The following is a 23,877-nucleotide window of genomic DNA, read 5'->3' on the forward strand; positions in this document are numbered from 1 at the left end:
TTTATTTCCTGATCTTTCTGTCTTCTTCATTAATCGCTGTTGGCCAGCAGGTCATGCTATTTTGGTTTCTTTTAAAACATGCTTTTAAAACTGGAGAAATCAAAGTTTTCTTCAATTGCTTTAGCAGAAATCTATTTCCCATTTTCTAACTGAGTGCAAATTGTTTGAAAAGTACCCTTGGGAGGTCTCTTCTAGTCTCGTGTTCAAGGCAAGATTGACACTGAGTTCAGACAAGGTTGTTCAGGGCTTTGTCCAGTCAGGTCTTGAAAACATTGGAGGAAAGGTATTCTGTGACTTTTCTGGGTAACTTGAAATGATTAACCATTTTTCAGAGATTTTTTTTTTTTTATTGTGGAATGAAGGAACCTCTCCTTGTTCCAATTTATATTCATTTTCCCTCCAGTGGAAAGTCTGATTTCATCTTCTTTATAACCTTTATGTAGGTGCTAGCAGGCACTGTTAAGTTCCCCCTAAGCCATCTCTTCCTCACACTGAACAAGACCAAATCTTCCAGCCTTTCCACAAAGGACATTTGCTCCAGCTCCTGACCATCTTGTTGGCCACTTGCTAAAGTGTATATTTATTGAAGGGTACAAAACTGAATGCAGCTTTACAGATGCAGTCAAATAAGTGCCAAATAAAGGGGAAGAATCACTAACAGGACTCTTGTTAATTCCGTCCAGATTTTTTTTTTTTGGTCTTTTTGAGGACAGGGCATGCTGCTGGCCTATGTTTAGCATATTGCCAAACAAGATCCCAGTCCTTTTCAGGAGAGCTGTTACTAAAGCCAGTCAGTGTCCAGACAACATCACTGTAGTGGATTAGCTCAACCGAGGTTTTTGCAGGACTTTGCATTTTTATTTCTTGAATTTCATTACACTCCAGAAATATAATCATATTAAATATGGCTTAGAACAAAGCACATTTAGTTCCTCACCCCACTCAAACAGCCAGCAGAAATGGTTAGGATGGAAAAGCAGAAATAGTTAGAATAGAACAACGCAGAATAAGACAAAGCAATTTAAACAAGGCAGGAATCTAAAGGCATACTCTTGGTTTGATTTAACAGTTCACAACTGAATATTTAAAGCTAGGGCCTACAACTTTATATCCATAAACATTCTATTTTCATAACCATGTCCTAAATGAAGGAAAAGTTCTTGGGCATGAGAAGAACCAAACTGGTTTTCTCTTTTGTTCATGACACAATCTGCAAGTAACTCTTTAATCTACCTTTGATATACTCATATGTCTCTCATATTCATAGAGGAAGCATCTGGAAAATGATATTTGAAAATTTATATATCAGAATCTATCCCAGAGGTGGATCTTAAAATATTTTTTGACCTGTCAAAGGACAGGAAAACCTGGAAAAAATCATCCCAGCAGGCATAATTGAAACTACTAGACTAGCTGTACCGAGAGAAATGGTATTGCAAACGTATAAGTATAGTTATTAGAGAAAAACAAAACAAAACAAAATGAAAACAAACGAAAACAACAAAGAGCTAATTATCTAAGACTATCCTGAGCACCTATTTTACATGTTTATGCAACTGTACTCATCTTTCTTTTCTTCTTTTCCACTGTCCTTTGGTTCTGACTTTTGCTTTTTAACAAAATATTGTACACAATGTCTTTGGTGAGTGGTGTATCTGGACTGTATTCATTTACACAAGAAAAACGATGTAACTTGATCTCTGATTTCTTAATCATTACACCCAACAAACAATCAATATTTACTAAATCACTGAGAAATGTTATCAATGAAAAATAAACATTTGGACAAAGTTATTGCATAATGAAAATAGCAGAAGAAATAAGGGGAGAAAGTACAAAAAGGAGAACAAAAAGGTCTGATACCTCAAGAATAATTTCAGATTGCATGGTTCTTCACTGCCAGGGTGCCAGACACTCTTAAATAATGCAGAAAACAAATTCACAGTTTTTAAATGTCATTTTGAAATGACAGAACAGTTATATTTCTTCTCAAGTTGCAATAATTCATCCTAAAAATGATGGTCTAGTTAATCTGATGCAGGTTATCCAAGCCAGTTGTTTGGGTCTATCCAAAATGCATCAAAAAAAGTCTGGAATGCAAAAAGGTCCAAAGCTTTCTTTATGCTCTCTTAGCTGTCACATTATTTTATGCACAACACTCCTATCTCAACAGCTGCCTGTTGCACCACAAGATCAAAACAAAACACAAAATTAGTGCTCTCCAGTCTCTAGCCATGTCCTGTTTCTTTCAGTATGAGTTTCATCCTACACCAATGAAATCAACTGTGATGTGGAGGAGGCCTTAAGTTGGTGATTGATAAAATACATTGCTCTACATCACAGGAGTGCAGTTGGTATAACCCACTGAGGAATGAGCTGGTGAGGTGAGGAAAGCACAAGCGATGCAGTCAATTGCACAACAGGTGAAGATGAGGCTCCACAATTGTCTCTGGGTAGGATGAGGAGGGATTCTCTTTTATTCTCTATTCTAAAGTACTGCTGTGTAAACTTGAATGAGAAGAATAAATTAAAAACATCTTTTGTAGCTGTGAATGCAGACATGCAGACCTCTTCTGTGACTATTGCCGTTGAAGAAATATATCTGCTTCCTTTGATTATCTTTATTACTTAAAGGTAATTTACTTAAAGATAATTTACCTCAGTGAAGGAATGAATGAGAAAGTAGCTTTGGAAATTAATTAGTTCCTACATTTTTTCTTTGTACATCTTAATAGTGCTTGAACATCTTGATAATGCTCCAAATTTTTTAACTTAAAAGTGAAGATCTAAGGTAGGTTTAAGGTAGGTTACTTACAACCAACTTCTACTAAAAAAGCAAACTAAAAACTCATGTGGTTTCCTTGTAACTCCTTATTCTATTCTCGTTCAAAATTTGCTTCATTATGTTATATCACATTTACCATTGTCTTTGCATGCTTATGATGTCTGACATCAGGAAAATAGCTCTTGATCTTTGTCTTTGACTTAGGTATTTTGCTTTCCAAAGTATTTAATAATCTGTTAATTTTATGTCACAATTTAACTACTAATCAATATTTTACAGTCATTCTTATTGATTTCCCTGAATTTTCTCTTGTATAACATTGGCTTGAATAATTTCCCCAATGTTTGCTTGAACTATACTTTCTGTGACTCTGTGGCAATGCCTGTAAGTCATACTCATAGGGAGTCTCAGGAGCTGCATTTCCCACTCCTTTGGACTATCAATTTCATAAATGACTTTGGAAAGCCCCATTTCTGTATTTTGATAGCAAGGTATTTTTGGTATGCCCCATTTCTGTATTTTGATAGCAAGGTATTTTTGGTATGTTTGTGCCCTTGGGAAATGTAGCATACTATGTTATGATGATACTGTCTACTAGTTCTAGTTATAATTTTTCTATGCTTATATGTTATCTCATATTATATCTTATATCTTTATTACATATTATATATTATATATTTATTATATATTATATATCATATATTATAGTGATACATTCATCAGAGCTTTCATGGAATAGTTCTGACACAGAGATGTAAAGTCCGCGTGAGTTTTCATAGAAAATTTTAATGTAGCCCAGTTGTAAGCTGAGCAAAGTGAAGACTACTAGGAAGTTGAAAAAATCAGCAGTTATATTTTCATTATTCCTGTTCTTACTGTAATTAATATAAAAAAAAGAACAGTAATAGAAGTTTTTCACGTGAAGTGTTTAATTTCTTTAATTTGTTCCTCATTATATGAATACTACATCCTGAATTATTGCTTTGTATTCTCATGGCAATGGTTGTGGTAGAAACAATTCCTTAAATATTAACAGTATAAAGCAATGAGCTTCTAAAAGACAATGCAGGTGATGAACAGTATTAGAAGACAAAGGAAAATGTAATCTCTTGCATTAGTGAGATGGAGATTAACTAGCAAAGTACTTACAAGAAATCTCTGAAAAACAGTGCTACCTTACTCTGGAAGTTCAATGTGCAGTCAGTTGTGCCTCTCCCCAGCTAACAGCATTATTTCCTACCACAAAAAATAACTTGGTTGAAGCTTTTAATAACTTTGCTTCATTCTCCTTCGGTTCAGAGAACAGGATGTGCAAGAGAAGCTTAACAAACCACTACCTGTATCAACTAAACTACTTTTACCACAACGGGACCTAAATCTTTTTTCAGAGATGAATAAGGTGTAGATATGTCTAAAAATGTCTAGACGGGACTTCCTTTTCAGTACTTGGCAGTATTGTGATACAAAGCAACGTTTTGATAGTTTTTTAAATTTCATATTTCAAAAAAGGAAGGATGGTTTTAGTAAAATAGATCTCTAATAAAAGAGATCTTTAATAAAATAGATAAAATTTAAGCTGATGTGTTAAAGCAATCAATTACTGGCAGTCCAGTGACATCTTTTCACAGATGGAGGTGCTCCATGGTACCGTAGCTAGTTTAGGTCCTTGCACACAGGGGTGAGCCACTGTAAGGTATCTGCCTAAGGAAATCCCTTCTGAGGGACAGATTTCAACTTAATGAAAACACCTTGAATTAAGATAGGGTGGGAAAGAGATTTTGGAAATAGGCAATGAGGATTTCTGCTTTTGGGGTTCTTCAGCTAATGTGAAGCCTATGTTGGCGTTACAGAGATTATAGATTTGAGTAGGCAATAGATACTTTATTCATGGACTCCCTCAGTTGTGTTAGAGGCTATAGATAGGAAAGGAGTACTCCTTCCTTTATAACCATCTCACTGGTGAACTTTGCAGAGGAACCAAATTATCTCAGTTTTGCAGAAACTAAAATTAATGAATTAGCACAGGTTAAGTAATACAAACCCATGCCTGCCTGACAGATTTGGTTTATATCATGTACCACAGGATGATTTCATATCTCTAAATCACCCATTTCAGAAACTGATAATTTATTGTTTTAAAAAAAAGATGTATTTTGTACACGGCCATCTGTAAGGTCTCTCGCTTACATTTTCTCTAAATTCCTGGCTAAACAACAGAAATCAATAACCTCATCCAAAGTTTTCATTGTCTTTGAGAGCCTTTCCACTGACTTTAGAAGGTGCTGCCTTTGGCCATGAAGAAACAATGTCAATTGATACTTACCTCTATTTGCCTGGTATGTTGGCAAGACATAACTGTAGATCTTGTGCAGCTCTGGCCACAGTGGTCAATGAAAAAATCAAATTAAATAATCCAGTACAGCTATATTTCTCTCATGATTTCTATCCTTTCAGTGATTGCATATGTACCTGAAGTAATTCTTACTATGAAATGCTGTTTTATGTATGCAGTCTGTTCTTTCTTTCCTTCTGAGACTGACATGTACAGAAAATTTCAATAATCATGAAGTCTGGCTCTTGACAGGTAATGTGACCCAAGCAGCTGCCCTTTAAGTAAGAAGTTGTGATTGAAAAGGCATCTTCTTGAAACAAGTAATTGAAACTATCTGGCCTTATTCTAGACATTTATGGTAGTGTACTGGATTGTTATAGGAAACATGAAGGGATGACAGAAAACATCTTCAGATGTGGTCATGGACCTCTGAATGTCTTTAGAGAAAAACAGAGTTCATGGAGTTCCTGCGTATGGAAAACAAACATTTTTTTTCACATACTTCTATAAAAACAGAAAGTATAGTGCATTTTTTGTCTTTTTCAAGCCACATGGCAATATTTGGGAAACATAATGCTACAATGTTGGATAACCATAGAAAATTCTAGTTTACACTGGGATGCTATGCATAGATCCATTTAGGCTCACGATCTCTGTTTTAAGCTCCAATACGTATCTTAAGAAGTGACAGAGACCTTGTGCCAACAAGTAAGTCCATGTTAGTTTGGATGGAGTATTATTTTACCTCAGAATAATGTAAGGATTTTTAGAGAAGGAGTGCAAAAGAGGAGAAGGGCTGAAAGAGTGACAGATGGAAGGGATGAAGAATGCAATAGAGAGGAGTTAGCTGTGTAATTGACCTGACAATTTGTTAGTAAAACTAAGGATGAATGCAAATGTGGAACATATAGATGGTGTATAACAATACTGGGTAGAAAGACACACATAAGATTTGTTTTGTGTCTGACAGTTATTTGAGCTTCTGTGTACAATTTATGTCTATATAATCCTAGAAGCTAGTGCAGTTGGAATAGACTAGTCTATGCAGGTCATAGCTTGTAAGGGGGTGGTGCACCTGATATTAAATACAGTCACTTTTGACCTTCCAATGTGAATAACCAGGTAGCTGTTTCTAACTTGGTTGACCAAAGTCAAGGTATGGGGCTCTAACTCCTTCTCAGCACTTACAGTAAGACCTACCCTGCTAAGTGAATTTAGAAACACCGCATATTGGAAGAGTGACATCTTAAATGTGATAAGACAGCAGAGAATCTTCCTCTTTTGCATGACCTAGTTTGTTTGTGTATAATGCTTCAGATCACCAGTCTCCCAACACTTAGCTCTGTTCAGGAGCTCTGTTGAGGCCTGACAGCAGAGAGCTCAGCATATGTGTTTGGCCAATATGCATCAGTAGCTAGCAAAACAAATAGGATGCTTGAATGCAGTAAATTATGGCTGTGAAGTGGAAGAGAAAGTGTTACAGACTCAACCAACATCAATCCATGTGTTGACATGTAGTAAATCTCAAGGCTCAAAGATTTTGCTAATTAAAACACATTTGGAGGGGAGAAAAGAGAGTGTTACTCCACAGTTTAGTAATGCTAAACACAATGCTGGAGAATGTTCTTGGGGGGATGGCAGTGTAGTGGAAAATATGTGTACCTCTTTACAAGAATCCAAAAGAAAGAAGGGAAAATGATGTCATTAATGCATTTATTTAGATGTCTTCCTAGTGTTATTAATTTTTAGTGGCTGGCATAGAATGAGAAGAGATCTGTATGTTTGAAACATCTTGTGCATATGAACTCATATTTTAGCTGGAGCTCTGAAACTGTGCAACATAAATGATAGTAAAAACAAAACTGTGGTGGATTGACTTTGACCAGTAGTACTGTTTCCCTTAAGCAGTAGTTAACCAGACTGTTAACTACTCTGAATTAATAGACAAAATAGCAACCCAATTTTTTTGTATGCTCTTCTATATATTGTAAGCTATGCCTATAAGTTATAGCATAAGTTATTACTTATTATACATTTATATAAGAAGAGTCTTTTCCCCACCAGTTTCCCCATCAGATACCTGTCTTTTCTTAAATATACATAAAATTAAATATACATAAAATTAAATATACATTAAATATACATATAAATAGTGGAATGTTAAAATATCTCCACTGTTGGACATTTAAAAAAGAAAAGATGACACCAGGGGTATTTTTTCAGTTTTCAAAACACGATGTCATCAATACATCACGAAATGGTGGTTGTATTTTTTTCTTCCCTCCATCCTCACAAAACTGAGTCAAACTTTGTTCCTTAAAATGAAAAGGTAGGTTTATCTGCATTTACCTCAAGTGTTTTATGTCCAGTTTTTAAAGTCCTTGTTCTTCCTGCTGGGCTGTCTTCCAAAATTTGTTTGATAAAGATCCTTTTAAGTTCCTCTTTATTCTTCAGACACTTTATTGCAGTTTGTCCACCAAAAATACTAGTTCCAGGAGACACATGTGAGTCTCTAAAGATCTCAACAGTGAAAAAATACACACCAAGAATTCTAACACCTTGAAACAGTCTTTTTTTTTTTTTTAAAGCTATTAAATGCAAATCATTAAATAAATGTAAGCTATTGGACATTCAAAACTATTTAATAGAGTAAAGGCATGAATACAGAAGCCTGAGAACACTCTCAGCAGAGGTAGCTTTTTACTCTCAGTAGTCCCTACCCCACAAAAAGAAAAAAAAATTGTTGCCAGCAGTCAGACACTTACCTAGCTGCTCACTCACTCCCCCTCCTCAATAGTAGAATGAATGAATGATAGGATGAAAATCTTGTGGGTTGAGATAAAGACATGGAGATCACCTAGAAGTTATCATCATGGACAAAACAGTCTTGAATTGGGGAAAATTAATTTAATCTATTGCCAGTTAAAATAGATATAGATAGTGAATGATAATCATAATTAAAAAAAAAATAAAATAATGCAATTATGCCTTCCTCTAGTCTGTCCCTCCCCCCCCACCCCCCCACCCCTTTTTTTTCCACAGAAGCTCAACAAGGTGATCTTCCAGGCTCTACTATAGAAGATAGGGATTTGCTTTGAGCATTTAAAAAAGAGCAAAAAAGAGAATGGACAGATGTGGTAAGAATCATGAATGAGAACTCTGCAGACTGTCATGTAGACTGTGTGGTCCCCATGTACCTGCAACTGACCAAGAAACAGCTGATGGTTTCTGTTTCTGTTCAGTTGTATTATTTATTTGAAATTTATCAGTTCTGTCAACATATTTTAAGACTTTCTGAAAGTTTTTCTCAGATTTCATACAGTATCATGTCTGCATTTCTTTAATCAGTTTGTATGCAACATAAAAAAAGGCAAAGGAGAAAAAAGTTACTTGCTAGGGAAACAAAGAAAGTAAGAGTACTGGCCAAGCTGCCCATTCCAGGGGTAATCCATCCCTTCCTTCTAGCAGGCATAGTGTTCCAAGTGTGCCAATTCCCTTGCATGATCACTGTGATGCCTTTTTGAACCTTTCTCCCTCTTATGCTGCTTTGCATATTCTTTTTCCAGTGAAAAAGAAAGAAATTTAGTTTTAGAGTTTGGGGGATGAGTGACATGAGAAACATTTTATTTATATATTTCCAGCTTGCTCCACCAAGGAAAGAAAAGTAGATAAATGAAAACAAATGGCCCCATGAGAATTTCACTGTTGTTAAAAAGCTATTTTTCATTTAAAAAAGTAATTTCACTGAAAAAAATTAAACATCTGTAATTGTGCTTTTGTTGATTCAGAGCCTGCTGAAGCCAACTGGGAGCTTTCCCACTGATTTCACTGATTTTGGATGGGGTCTCTTATGAACTAACGATGTGTTGTTGATTTGATGTTTGTTAAAAGGGAAGCCAGAATTTTCTGAAACTTTTCCTCAGACTCATTATCCTCTGCTCAGTTTTGTTTCTGTATTTCTTTGATGAACGAATGTATGACATCAAAAGGAACAAGGGAGAGACGAGTATGAGTTTACATTTCCCTTTCCCAGAACTTGCATGGTAACTTCATTTATTGTCTGTTGTTTTAATGTATAGCAGGCCAGTGTTCATGTTGCTTTCAAGATGGAAGTAGAGATTTTCATTATTCTATAGGAAGCATTTCCACGGCAAGATCCTTTGAACATTTTCCATTCCAGACTAATGGAGGATACAAAAAAGCCATGGGATACCATTAGAAAATCTGATTTCATAACATTTTAAAAAGCAGCCTGTCTTCTTTTTAATCAATTTTCTAGGATCCTGCTGAGGACCCCTCCTGACAGTTTGTCATCTTGTCAAAAATAAATTTTCTTTTGCCTTTGCTCTGATGGAGGTGGGGCCTTTTTTACAGATGGCTTGGTAAAGTGAGTAGGAACCCAGAAAGAGGGATAATTATTCATAAATGACATTTCTCATTTCCGTGGTTTTTCTTGAACAGGAAAGATACTCTAATGTTTGGTTCTAATGAGAGGAAAGGATTTATTGTGTCTCTGTCTTATCTCCTGGGAGTGTAAATGCTTTACTTTCAACTCTTCAAGTAGTTTTGATTTTTATTTTTTTTAAATCCCAAATGCATTTTACTTTCTTTTGGCACTTAACTCTAATCATTATCCAGAATCCTGGCTACATAAAGACAAAATGTTAGATAACTGGACAGCTACTTAGCTGTCTAACGTAAGCTTTTCACAATAACCTGCAGGAGTACATCATTTTAATGATATCATTTCTGAAGGTTAATCTGTACTGGGTGTGAAGCATTAGGTCACATTGTATGTTTGTTTTCAAGCCCAGGAGGTGTGCGGGAGGAAGTGTTCCCTTCTGGTGCTGAATAAAGCAGATACACAGTCATGGCAAGATGGCCAGCATGAGTCACAGGTGGGAAACCGTCGTAGCACTGAAGAATTTGGCTGTAGCCACTGTCAGCATTACCTCCATTTGAGGATACTTCCCCTTCCCACACTGTATTGTTCACTTCTGACTCACCCTCACTCAGACAGATAAACCTGGGAGTCACCATAAAGAGTCTGTAGAGCTACAGGAAAGAATACATCACATTTTTACATACTCACAGCTCACAGGTTTTAGAGCAGCTGTTTTCTTCTTCAAAATGTGTGGAACCAAATTGTAGAAGAGGGAAGTACATAAGTAAGGTTGAAACTTCTGGGCCTTAATTGTGCAGCACATTGACTAAGCACATTGACTTTACCTGCTCTAGAGAACCTGCTTTGGCAGGGTGATTGGACCCAATGATCTCTTAAGGTCCCTTCCAACCCCTACAATTCTGTGATTCTGTCATTCTGTGATTCTGTAAGGGCATGTGGCGTCTAGGGAAGCCAGGGGGGTCTTTTCAGGCTGAGCAGCTTCTCTGTAAGCTGTCAGTCAGAGGACCGGGCCTCATCTTTTTCTCGAGTGAAAATCCTAGCTTTCTTCTTACAACATATTATCCGCTAATAAATTGAGAATGGTCTAAGACCCAATGAGGATGAATAGTTTCCAGTGGTAGGAACTAGGGAGCTGTATACAACTGTTATTAAAAGATGAATTTAATAGAATAACAACCTCCCTCTTTGTCTTTCATTTAAAGGAAATGCTGTGTTAAGCATTAAATGGCTCAATGACAGCTACACAAAGGGGACTTTCTGTACTTTCTTGTGCACAAGGAACTCAGAGATGTTATGTGAAAACCCTTGCCTACCTAGCAGACCTAGCAGAGTCTTGAGAGTTTCCAGGAACTAGTCTGAAAATTATAGGCAGCATTGGTAAAGTCCACTGATGAACTGTGGGAAAATCACTGCAGTCCTCTGTATCTTAAACCCTTTGAAAGAAAACCACAGGGGCATCATCACTGCTAATTTTGAAGAACTCAGACAGCACAAAAGAGAAATAGCCGCTTCTCCATTACAAGACCATGATTCATGTAACATTTCTTCCTCCTCCTTATATAATTCCAAAGTTTTTTAAAGGCTGTTGTTGCTTTATTAAAAACAGCTCAGCTCCAGTTTGCTATGTCCATTACTCCGTGAATTTATTTTTATCTTATTGCTGAACTCAAGATGCCCAAAGTGTTCTGTTATCCTCTATAGGGTTTATGTGGCATGGTTTTGGTAGTGGGGAGCTGCAGGGGTGGCCTCTGTGAGGAAGAGTCCAAAAGCTGCGCCATGTTAGATAAGGGCCAGTTTCAGTCGGTTCCAAAGGGGACCCACCACTGCAAGAGTTGAGCCAATAAGCAGTGTTTTTTGCAACTCTGTGAGAGCAGACTTAAGAAAGGGAAAAGAAAAGGAATGAAAACCAGCCCTGCAGACACCAAGGTGAGTGCAGAAGTGTCCGTGGAGGAGCCCCCGGTGGAGCAGGTGGATGTGGCCTGGAGGAGGCTGCGGCCCATGGAGAGCCCCCGCAGGAGCAGGCCCCGGGCCGGAGCTGCAGCCCGTGGAGAGGAGCCCATGCAGGAGCAGGGGGTCTGGGGGGAGCTGCCACCCGTGGGGGACCCGTGCTGGAGCAGTTTGCTCCTGGGGGATGGACCCCGTGGTACGGAGCCATGTGGGAGCAGTGCTTGAAGAGCTGCTGCCTGTGGGCAGCCCCCGCAGGATCAGTTGGGGAAGGCCAGCATCCTGTGGGAGGGACCCCACGTGTAGCAGGGGCAGAGAGTGAAGGAGTGGTGGAGATGAAGTGTTAGGGACTGACCGCAGCCCCCATTCCTCATTCCTCCGCACCACTCAGGGGGAGGAAGTAGAAAAGGATGTATGAGAAAGAAGGTGTTTTTAGTTTGTTTTTAGTTTCTCACCGCCCTAGGTTGTTATTGATAGGCAATAACTTATATTAATCTCCCTATGCTGAGTCTGTTTTGCCCATGATGGTAATTGTTGAGTGCTCTCCTTGTCCTTATCTCAATCCTTGAGCCCTTTCCTTCATATTTTCTCCTCCTTTCACATGAGTTTAACTTCCCAGCTGAGTAAAACCACCACATCTCCTCATTTAAAATATTTTTTTTCCTACATAAAGTGCATGTAGGCTTCAACTTGTATAATATACTCCTTCTTGGTGAAAGAAAATGTCTACATGGTGCTTTACTAAATATGCCATCTTATATTTGGCAAAAACATATCAAAACTGTTTTCAAGGAAGAGGATATGGCTGAAAAAATAACTCAGAGAGTCATGAGCTACATTATCTCTGTGAGAAAGAGAATTTTCATCACTTTTTCAAAGCCAGCTTCCTACAGCATGTGTGATCAGCACCTGCCAAGCACATGGAGAATGTATGAAGGGGGAGTTTTTTCAGTGTTTAGTGAATAAGCTGCTCATGAAAGGAAGCACAACAACAATGTGCTTACTCAAGAAATAGGCATAGCAAAGGCAAAAACAGTGCAAAGGTTCCTAGACCTCCAGTGCACTTATTCCATGATGAATGCTCTTTGCTGCTAAGGCAGAGAGAGATGAGCTTTGCTTCACTGCTTACTTCAGCTCTGTCCCCTCACCTCTCCCTGCCAACCAAATAGCTGACTCTCACATTCCCTGGCTTTCTGGAAATTCCTCGGTGAGAAGCTGGACTGCACCTATAGGAATATTTCAGGAATATTCACTCTGCTTGTTCACAAGGTGATTTCTGCCCTTAGCAAGAGTGAGACTATGCATTAAGCTTATTAACATGGATGGTGAATGGAGTAAAATCCAGTTGGAGGCCGGTCACTAATGGAGTCCCCCAGGGCTCAGTACTGGGGCCAGTCCTCTTTAATATCTTTATCGATGATCTGGATGAGGGGATTGAGTGCACCCTCAGTAAGTTTGCAGATGACACCAAGTTAGGTGCGTGTGTCGATCTGCTCGAGGGTAGGAAGGCTCTGCAGGAGGATCTGGATAGGCTGGACTGGTGGGCTGAGGTCAACTGTATGAAGTTCAACAAGGCCAAGTGCCGGGTCCTGCACCTGGGGCGTAACCCCAGGCAGAGCTACAGGCTGGGAGATGAGTGGTTGGAAAGCTGCCTGGCAGAGAAGGACCTGGGAGTACTGGTTGATAGTCAGCTGAATATGAGCCAGCAGTATGCTCAGGTGGCCAAGAAGGCCAACAGCATCCTGGCTTGTATAAGAAGCAGCGTGGCCAGCAGGTCTAGGGAAGTGATTGTCCCCCTGTACTCGGCTCTGGTGAGGCAGCACCTCGAGTACTGTGTTCTGTTTTGGGCCCCTTGCTACAAGAAGGACATGGAGGTGCTCGAGAGAGTCCAGAGAAGGGCGACGACGCTCATGAGGGGTCTGGAGAACAAGCCTTACGAGGAGCGGCTGAGGGAGCTGGGATTGTTCAGCCTGGAGAAGAGGAGGCTCAGGGGCGACCTTATCGCTCTCTACAGGTACCTTAAAGGAGGCTGTAGCGAGTGGGGGTTGGTCTATTCTCCCACGTGCCTGGTGACAGGACGAGGGGGAATGGGCTAAAGTTGTGCCAGGGGAGGTTTAGGTTGGATATTAGGGAAAACTTCTTTACTGAAAGGGTTGTTAGGCATTGGAATGGACTGCCCAGGGAAGTGGTTGAGTCACCATCCCTGGAGGTCTTTAAGAGACATTTAGATGTTGAGCTTAGTGATATGGTTTAGCGGAGGACTTGTTAGTATTAGGTAAGAGGTTGGACTGGGTGATCTTGGAGGTCTCTTCCAACCTAGACGATTCTGTGATTCTGTGATGCTGTAGACAGCAAAGCTCGACCACAGCTTTGCTGCTGGTAGTCTCTGAGAGAGCTCCTACCTAGCAGCCTGCCTAGGGTGCCCTGTAACTTTCCCAGTTAACATTCAAGTTTGTGCACATCAAGTTACACTGAGTAAAAGATGTAGCCAGCAGAGGGCAATGAAGGTTAGTTTTTGGAGTGATTGCATAAAACAGTCCCAAAGTGGTCAAAAATGTAGGACAAAAAAAAGGTCAAATAAAAGCATGTTGTGAACTATTGCTATACATCTATTTCTATTAATTACTATGAGACCTAAACAAACCCTTGTAATCATGTGAGCTATAAACCTCCTTTTTAACAGTCATATTAAACAACGTAGTTCCTTATTTATAACAATATAGTTAATAGTCTTTTCAACAGGGGGAAAAAAACTAATAAAAATGATACTGTCCTAAAATAGGACAAAGAGCTTAAGCCAATAGCCAATAAAAGTGTAGCTCTTCATATAAATCCTGTTTTATTGGTCTGTTCTGGAGAGCAGTTGTTTTGTTTAACTTGATAAACAGGTCATTTTTTCCCAAGACAATTAGGTGCCTGAAAGAAAAAAGAGGGAGGGTTGGGAAAGTCAGTTCTTGCTCGGCTCAGAGAAGAAAAGCTGCTTCTTTCAGTCAGATGCAAAGCTCTTTATCACAGATACTATCCAACATGCTGGAAATAATGTGAACTTACAATAGAGAACAATTTTTTTTAACTTGGTTGACATCTGCTAGGGACATAACTTATATCCAGGCACTTGGGCAAGCAGTTGGTGCCAAGAGAGTGCAACATGCAAGTGTTATTCACCTCTAACAATCTGGGCAACGTCTTTTTTTTGAGCCTAATTGTGGCTCTGAGTGCCAAATATTTTAAAACTGATCTTTTGGCATTGCTATGTTAACCAACGAACAGCTTAATAGCAGGAAATGCCTGGAGTGTTAGTGGGAAATAGTATTTATTTATTCTGTAGAAGACCCTGAAGGAGCCCTTCAGCACTTGTACCCCACTGCAACTCTGCTATGCTGTACAGGAAGGCTCCTCTGCACAGTAGACCTGGGTTTTACTACTATATGTGTCATGCTTGCTCAGCGATCTGGGGTATGTTGCTTGATTTTTTTCTGCTGAACTTCCCATCTTGAAACAGTATTAGTAATTCCTCTATTCAATGTGCTATCAGAACTATAGCTGCAAATGACTATATAAAAGCTAGGCTGTGTTTTGATAGGGGATAGGAGAGAAGAAGAAATATGTATTTTGTGCATGTTGTAAGTCCAAGAGAAAAATGCTGGGCTACTTGACTGAAATGAATAGATCACTGCCTCCCAAAATTTCAGCAGAAAGCTTGCAGCTGTAACTGTCATAGTGCAATTCCTGTCTGACTACTCAGAGTAACAGAGCCTGGCAAGGAAACTACGAGACCTCATGCAAGAAAGAAAATACTCTTTTCAAAGAGGAAAAAAAAAAGGAAAGCAATTCTGTGCGATGATGGCACAACCTTGAAGAGCTCAGGAGAAGGAAGAGCAAAGTCCCAGAGGAAGCAGAGGGGTGTATACCTCATACACCCAGAAGAGCTTCCCAGGACAGGAGCAATTGGCTGGTGGTAAGTGCCCTGATGTTCCTGGCTATCAGCAGTAATGATCATTACAGCTAAAGCTCTCAGCGCCTGTGTGTACTTAATTCAGAAAGAATACAGGAGATATTACCCTGTGTCAGACCCAATAAGGAGACGTTAATAAGTACCTGTTTGCGTATAAGGCAACAGTTGCTTTTATGATGTCTCATCAGCTAACAGTGAGGAGCCCAGCTGGCGCCAGCTCAGACGTGAAGTGGGACCTACCTGGAGAGATGGCAAATATTTGACTTGGTGCTGATGAGCTAGATTTCAGTCATGGCACTCTGCTCCCTGTCAAGTGAATCGTGGCAGAGGTAGTGGGTGTGCTTGAACCCTAATGAGTCTCCTTTTAATGACTGCTGACTTTTGTCATTTCACTGGTCTGTCTCAGACTGAGCCCCGAGCATCCCAAACTGGAGGGTTATCAGAGGCAGCAGCGAGTTGTGAGTAAAGGGGCTTCATATGAGTGCAGAGTGGTAGATGAGGTGGGGTGACAATCACCTGGAACTTAGACCTTGTGCTCACGATTGGTAAATTAAGTGAAATTAGTGAGCACAAGAGCTGTAGACAATTCCCAAGGAAATTATATTCATAGGCTTTAATATTTTATATGTATACATACTTATATACATATTTATTTTGAGGTTAAGGGGGTCATTACTTCGGTCCTTCAGTCTCCTATGTCTCACCCATATGACACAGGGAACTGAAATGAAGATATAGAAAAAATAAAGCATATTTGCTTTTGCTTTAAAGACCATAATAAAGCATTCACATGAGCACAAGTGAAGTGTAATCACAGAGTGGCTCTGCTCTGAGCTCTTTGCTGCCTCGAGAGCTAAGAGAAGCTGTTTCAGGGGGATAACGTCCTGGGGAGGGGAACACAGAAGGGTGACAGTCCATCCCCTGGCACGGGGACCTGCTGGGTCTTCTTTTTTCATAAATGCAGACTTCCAGGTGTGCAGTGGAGGGCAGCCTGCTTACGCTTCCCCTCTTCTAGGGATGGCTTCCCTCCTGAGTCGTCAGGGCCAGCTGAGGCTTTGATAAACACAAGGTTGCTCCAGTTTAGCTGCAGCTTGGTGTTTTAATGGAGTCAGGGCACTGTATTGCAGCAGCACTTCTGCCAGCCTGATGTACTCCGCCAGCATAGATTAAGTGAAATCAGTGAGCATGAGAGTTGTAGGCAAGTCCCAAATAAATTACATTCAGAGAGTTTAAATATTTTATTCATTTTATTTTTTGAGGCTAAAGGAGTTGGTAATTCAGTCTCCTATGTCCCATCCACAACAGAGACTTTCTCCCAGCTACTCCTACCCTTTGAGGACAGATAGTAAACCTTAAGGAAAAATGTCAACATCCATTGATATCCACTCAGATGTGCAAAATAAAAATCCCTAACTCCTTGCCCTCCTTGCCCTTTAAATTAATCATCAGAGGATTTTCTTTACTTTCCTGTCTTGAGCCATAGGAAGAAGAGGATAATGCTGAAATATTTTTTTTTCTTTTATTTTTTATTTTTCCCCAGAGGTGTTCACACATTAGAGCAAAGTTGAAAGCGCTAATCAAGGAATAGGCAACCTTCCTTCGTGTACCTCCCCTCACAACCATTTCTTCAGTGGCCAGAGAATTATCAGCTGTTTGGGGAGTGGAGGGGAAAGGCAACTCCAAGAGAGTCTCTTCCTAACCAGGGGAATGGGCATTGGCCCCCCAGGAGCCTCCCAGGAAGACACAGGTGAGTTGGAAGGCAGCTGAGCACCATACAGATGCACTGTGGAGGCGTGTGAGCATGACAATGCCCTGGTAAAGCTCTGTGGCTGGTCACTGGACATCATCTTTGAGCTGCATACAGATCAGGCATCGTGGCTGGTGGTCCCTATGATGAACATTTCATAAGAGATCCTATTATAGTTAAATGATGAAGAAAATCTTGAAAGCCTATCAATTTATGAGAAAAGTGCAATTGGTGAAAACACTGGGAAATACACTTGGAAGAAAGAGAAATTTTGATATTTTCAAGAAAAGCAAGATTTAGTTTCAAAGCTTGTGAGAGAATCACAAATGCTTGAGGTCTAATCCTTTCTCTACCATTCTTGCTTTGGCTTCAGTGAAACATAGCCAGTCCTATTATTAAATGTGTAGAGTAATCTCTAGTGCCCTTTTATATCCAATGAAAAAGTTTTACGGTTAGCACTTGCATTCTCTGAAATATCTAATATTAGGATCCTTTGCTCATAAGATCAGAGTTATGCATTTTAAATAGAGGAGCAGAAAATAACAGAATCAATAATAGAATATCACAAATGAAATAAATTTTTGATTCTTTTTGTATTCAAAGGCTTGAAGGTGAAAGCTTAATTTACTTTGTATTTTCTGCCACTGCAGCTACAGTTAATGACATTTAATTGAATAAGATAGAATAATGAAAAGACAAAAGAACAGTTGATCAGAGAGGTGAATGAAGTTTTTGAGTTTTATATAATAGGGAAATGGGAAGTTAACAGTGGTGAAGAAAAACATCTTAGGGAACAGATTTGTGTAACTTTTAGAATGTTTTACATCTTAAAGAGTAAATGCTTGCTGCTGTACAGGAATCAGCTATGACATTGTTAGAGCTTTCAACAAGGAAGCTGTGCAATTTGTGACTGGAGAAAGCAAAACACAGAAGGGTAAAAATATTTTGTAACCACAGTACAGTATAGAAGCAGGAAGTGAATTAGAGTTTTCTAAATCTGGAAATATTAAATAATCAAACAATATCAGTTTATTTCCAGGTAGTCAGAATTAGGTTATTTAAAAAAAATGGCTGTAATCTGATAGATAAGCTGGCAATGCATGCATTCTTAAAAATGAAAGTGCCTGCTCTCAGTATAGGCTTATTATATCTTATGATGTATCTTTACATTGAGGACTTCTGTGTTTGTAACAGCAAGTTGTAATATGTCTTTGCAGCTATGAGTTGTTTCCCGCCTTCTGACCAAAAAGTCAAAAATAGACTGGAAATTTCCATTTTGATAAGAAAGCCTTAAAACAAAAAATGGCATGGGTGTGGTAATGCAAAATGTATGTTGACATCACGGGCTCTCAGCCAGGTCTGTTCTGAGCTGATTCTACCTTCTCTCCTTCCTGCTTTCTCCTTTCCCATCTTTTCCTTCTTTTCCATTCTTCATTGCTCCAACCCTATGATGGCCAGATATGAAATGCTGCCAGTCAGGATTCCCAAGCTTCAAAGGGATCTCTCATCAGCTGAGACAAAGCCTCTTTTGTGTAGCTCTTGGAGAGTGGCTCTGGCTGCTTCTGCGCAGTTAGGGAACTTCAGTGTTTCTCTTCCCTCCAGCCTCTCGCTGCACCATCTGGATGTTGCAGGGATGGTTTTTGTGTTTTCCCCAAGGTTGCAGGTGAAGTATGATTGCAGTCAGTGTGATATTCTGCAGGGACATATCATTCTACATGAATGGATGCAAACCAGTCTCTGCCTTTTTTCTTCTTCTTTTTTTTTGGTCAGGAAATCTCTCCCTGTAAGGTATATGTTTTAGCCTTGTGTTTTGCCAGCTCAGAACAGCCTTAAACTACAGGAAATAGGCAATACACTTGTACTGGAAATTCGTTACCAAATGGAGTTCATGGACACAGTAACAGAAAACTGTGAAAAAGAAAAGTAATAGAATTAACACTAAAAACTTTTTGATACAATTGGAATGAGGTTCTGAGGCTTAGAAAATGCTACTGTGCTTTCTGAAAGGTGTCTCGGATTTTGCAGGATCTGTCAGCTTGATTTCACAGGGCTTTGCTCTAATTTTCCTTGTCCTGTTCTCCAAAAATGTGAGTGCAAACAATGTGCCAAGTGCAAGCGCTGGGAAGAGTTCACCCTTCTCCTTTGAGGAAGTGATATTAAATGGGTGAGAAGGCAGCACAAGAACAGCCACAGTGAGTCACATCTCTGATCTGTTTAACTCAGTATTCTATCAGCTAGGGTAGCTAGCAGGAAATATTTAGCACGAATACCAAAAATAGGGCAACTACAGTAGTAGTCTTTCTGTAAGAGAATCCAAGAACTGGGAGAGAGGGATGAGGGCCACTGAATGAGGCTTCTGAAGTTCTCTTACCTATTTGCAATGCAGAATTTTAAATTGCCTATGATTTACTCTCATGTAGGAAGACAGAGCTTATCAATGGCTTTGCGAAAGGAAAAACTTGCATTTAATTTTTCTTTGCTTCTGGCAGTTGAAGTTTAACATCACTGTTTTGTGGGGCCAGAGGCTTCTCAAGGCAGACGTAGTGTCCTTCTGCATGTCAGCAGCAGAGTGCTTGTTCTCCCCAGCGCTTTCACACACTTGTATTTTCCTTTGTTCCTTCCACTTCACAAATCCAGAAGATCTTACCTCTGGTCAGTGGCTCGGGGCATCCATGCCTGTCTAGATCATGTGGTGCTTTTTTATTGTTGTTGTAAGCCTATGGGACTGGGACTGTAGGAGTGAAGTTGAAGGTTGACACAAATAGCATTCTGTGCTGACTCAAAAAAAAAAAAAGGCCTCAAATAAAGGTGGACGTTCATTTTTGAGAAAAAACAAACAAACAAACAAACAAAAAAAAACCCCAGCAAATTGGAAAAATTACTTCCAGAGACTTGTTCACTTTCTTTTGGAACTGAGGGACCTGTGAGAGTAGTGGCCTAGTGACCACTTCATCTTCCCTGCTCAACAAGAAGGATGCGGGCGTGCAAAGTTTCATGCCACAGTTTCTTGGGTAAGCGTTACATTTTTCACAGATGTTTCAAGAGGGAATGCAATGTGGGATCTGCTTTCTATGATTCCAACTGAAGGAGAACCCAGAAAGGTGTGCTGTGAGTCACCTTTTGAAAATACTTCTAGATGCTCTTAGGAAATGCTCCTGGAACATTAGAGTATTGAAAAATGTCATACTGAGCCTAAATCAGCACGGCCTTTTTACACTTTGTGGATAACAAAGGGCACACAACGACACAGCTAAGGGCAGAGCTAGGGGGTACAACAAGGCGAAGGTTTTGCTGACCGCATTATACAGTGGTTACAGGATAGTGCAGTTCTTTGTCCTTCACTGGGCAAAACTCTAGCACACAACATCTTTTATTCAGCATTTAACAAAACCATTGCTGTGCCGTGGCTGCATTTCTGGGTGAAGCCAGTCTGACACTACCTTGGGGTAGAAATGTTCTAGGTATAACAGAAGTGTACCTTGCAATAATGAAAAATCCTTTTACAAGCTAGAGAGTAAAGCACTCAGAACAGAAGAGCTGCTCTGGTGGCCCCAAGGTGATGTCTCCCAGAGCAGACAGAGAGGGGAATGCACAACAGCAGCAGTGCTTTACAATAATTTACATGAAGAGTAACAGAATGACAGAACATGAAGCTACAGTGAAAACAGATGAGATTTCTTTTTTCTAGCGCTAATGACAGTGAAACGTTCCCACTAAGAATTTTATTGAAACTATATGTTTGGGGGAGGAAAGAAAAATCTATTCTTTCTTTCTTTTTCCTTTTTCCTCCATCATCTTTTAGGGGGCAGCTTCTCCCTAAAAGGTAAACTGGATTTAAAAATAGAGGATAGAAAAGGCATATTAATTTTCCTTATAATAAGTCTCACTGTCCAAAATGACTGTAAGCTTTTCCCTATTGCTTTCTCTGGCAGATTTGTAGGTGGATGGATGGCAAAACCAACTGCAGCATGCTGACTTTATAATGTAAAAGGGCCAAGGGCCATTTGAAAGGTGGCTAAGGTCACAACATGTAACATGTTGCTCAGCAACACCTTGGAGCCAAGGAGTCTCTCATGCTGTGACTCAGCTCCTCCCAGGTATGTGCCTTGGCCATCTCCCAGCTCTGCAGCAAGACCTGGGCATGCAGCAGCCCCAGCAAGCTGTGCCTGCTTTTCCCTGGGGAGCAAATGCAGGGGAGGAGGCTGTCACATGCTGCCTGGACAACAGGGGATACAGGACAGAGGATGGGGATGGGGGCAAGAGATGCACTGCAGAACCCCACAGGTTTAATTCTGTCATTGTCTGCAGCCTATAACAAAGTGTGACAAAGGCTGAGACATACAAGACATACAAGTGGTTCCAAGCAAGCGGTGTCAGCACCTCCACTGAGTACTCCTCCTTCCACCATCCCTTCTCTCAGAAAATATAAAGTATTTGACAGGTAACAGACAACATTGCCAGGCAGGGGAGTTTCAAACACTTACAAAGCTTTCATTACTCAGACTAGAGTGGCTCACCAGAGCTGGCTGGGGACACCCCTCTATGGGCACCACAGCAAGGAGATGTGGATTAGCTATAGGGCCCCAGCAGCCAGTACCTTCCTCTGCATTTGCAAATAGCCTGGGAGAAAGCAACCAAAAACCTTTGCTGCTTTTGCTTCCACTTTAAGGGGATGGAGTGGGAGGCTGCAGGCATGTAATATCTGATTCATGTGGTGCTTGGCGCAGAGGAGCCAAGAGTTATTACCATCCCAGTGGCCTAGGGCAACAGAGGGATCTTCTGGGAAATAGCTGCAATGGCTGCTGTGGTTGAGCTATTCCAGTTTATACACAGCAGTAATGTTTCTGTGGCACCCAATGTTTTCATCCAGATCAGCAGGTCTTTCCTACACTGACCTACAGATCTCTATCAAAACTAATGCAAGTCCCTTCTGCTTTCAGTGAAAAAGGTGGTTCGATAACCTTCTGCTGCAATGCTGCTCTTTATTACAGGAGTAATTGCCCTGGCCTAGCAAGTCTGATGCCTTTGTGTTTGTTCAGGTTTTGCACACTTGAATGGTAATGCCACATTCAAGCAAAGAAATATAAACCACTGAGCCTCTTGTGTTTCTAACAAACAGCACATATCATCTCGCTGTCTGCTTTTGCTCTAATTTGTGGGACTCCTTTTCCCATAAAGGCCTGTGAACATGGCCTTGGAGATTTTTGCCTCAGGTCTCTTGTGGTGTTTTTGATTCCTCATTGTGTTCACAATGACAGAGCCCCTTTCAAGATTCAGTCTGAACTGGCAGTTCATTTTGCTTGCAGTATTCCAGCTGCTGTTAAAGACTGACTTCACCATGGTCTTGCCAGGGCCCCTCCTCCATATGCCTGCAGTTCCTAGGTGTGATTAACAGGGTTTCCTCATGTCTCAGCTATAAAACTGCATGATCAGATCCAGTCCGATAGTGATGCTTTGCGATAAAAATCTCCTCTCCACAGACATGAAGGAGCACGATGGCTGTCAGGGAACCCCATGCCCCAGTCAGAGAGAAGGACACAGTCCCTGATGGGGCTGTCTCAGCAGTGCCATCAGCTCCATGTACCAGGGGTGACACCAGCACTGGCAGCAGCTGCTCTCCAGAGTAACCTTCAGTCTGAGGGTATGGGACACATTACAGGATGTAGGGGAAGTGCATTTGGGGACTGCACAAAGCTTATTATGGGATTTGTGGAGGAGGAAGCAAAGGTAGGGAAAAGGAGGGATCGAGGTGATCAGCTCCATTTCTGACCGAGGGCACTGCCTTCTGTGTGCATGTGTGTGTATGGAGCTCTGCGTACCGGCAGCTGGAGTCAGGCCCTGGGTCACAGTGGCCTACATGCCTGCATGCCAGCATCCGCAGCGAGTGAGAGTAACTGTTCTGGTGTGCGATGGCTAGCAAATAACGAGCTGGACTAGCCAGCAAGTGGGATAACTGTCCTGGGAGCTGGATTGCAAAGCAGCTGTAAGATAATTGTGTCTCTGTGTCTGAGACCACCAGAGGACTTGGCTACCACGGGGACCGGGAGGTCCAGGGCAACTGCTGCAGAGACCACAGTGTCTGGGGCAGATGGAGAGGTCTGTCTGTGTGTGTGGTCCGTGTGTCTGGGCACAGGAGGGCTGCAGCCTCAGGGGCTCGTTTGCCCAGGTGCCAGCGACTGAGGAGACTGGGATCCAGGGGTCAGAAAACCTAGTATCTCAGCTGGGGAGCTGCCGGAGCGATCCAACTTATGCATGCATACATGTGTATTCCTATTAACAGAAATTCAGCCAAAGAGGGGAAGAGGATGAGGCCACTGGTGCCGTTTGCATTCATGTGAGTGCTGAGCATGGCTGTGCTGATCTGCGTGTCTGGCCGTGTCTATATGTGCATATGCAGCGTACACGTGTGCTTGTGTGAGCGCCCTTCGGCCTCGCCAGACCTGGAGGCATGCTGAGGGCAGCCCTGCCTCTCTCTGCCTGTTGGATTTGGCAGCTCCTTACAAGCCCCTTTTTTTCCACCACCTTTTAAAAGTTGGTTTAGCATCATGTGCCACATTTTGCTCTCACATGACATACAGGTACACAACTTGCTTTCATATTTAACCTCCTCTTGTTAACCAAAATCTTTTAAAAACATGGTTTGACAGACAGTGCTGTAATCAAAAAGCTGCTTTCTGTCTCCTGTTGACTCTTTTCTGTTTTGCAGTCA

At 40.8% G+C, this 23,877-nt stretch overlaps 1 long non-coding RNA gene across 2 annotated transcripts in view; it reads left to right on the forward strand.

Annotated features, from left to right (window-relative positions):
- Positions 1 to 14,531: 14,531 nt before the first annotated feature.
- The window catches only part of LOC118255919 (uncharacterized), a 20,095-nt gene continuing 10,749 nt past the window's right edge, over positions 14,532 to 23,877 (forward strand). The window contains exons 1-2 of one of the 2 annotated variants that reach the window (XR_004781089.2): positions 14,532 to 15,424; positions 16,962 to 17,168. This is a non-coding gene — a long non-coding RNA (uncharacterized LOC118255919). The remainder of the gene's footprint in view (positions 15,425 to 16,961; positions 17,169 to 23,877) is intronic. The other variant, XR_004781088.2, reaches the window with a different exon arrangement.

This window comes from Cygnus atratus, chromosome 2 (genome assembly GCF_013377495.2).
Source record: "Cygnus atratus isolate AKBS03 ecotype Queensland, Australia chromosome 2, CAtr_DNAZoo_HiC_assembly, whole genome shotgun sequence".
Classification (NCBI taxonomy): Eukaryota; Metazoa; Chordata; class Aves; order Anseriformes; family Anatidae; genus Cygnus; species Cygnus atratus.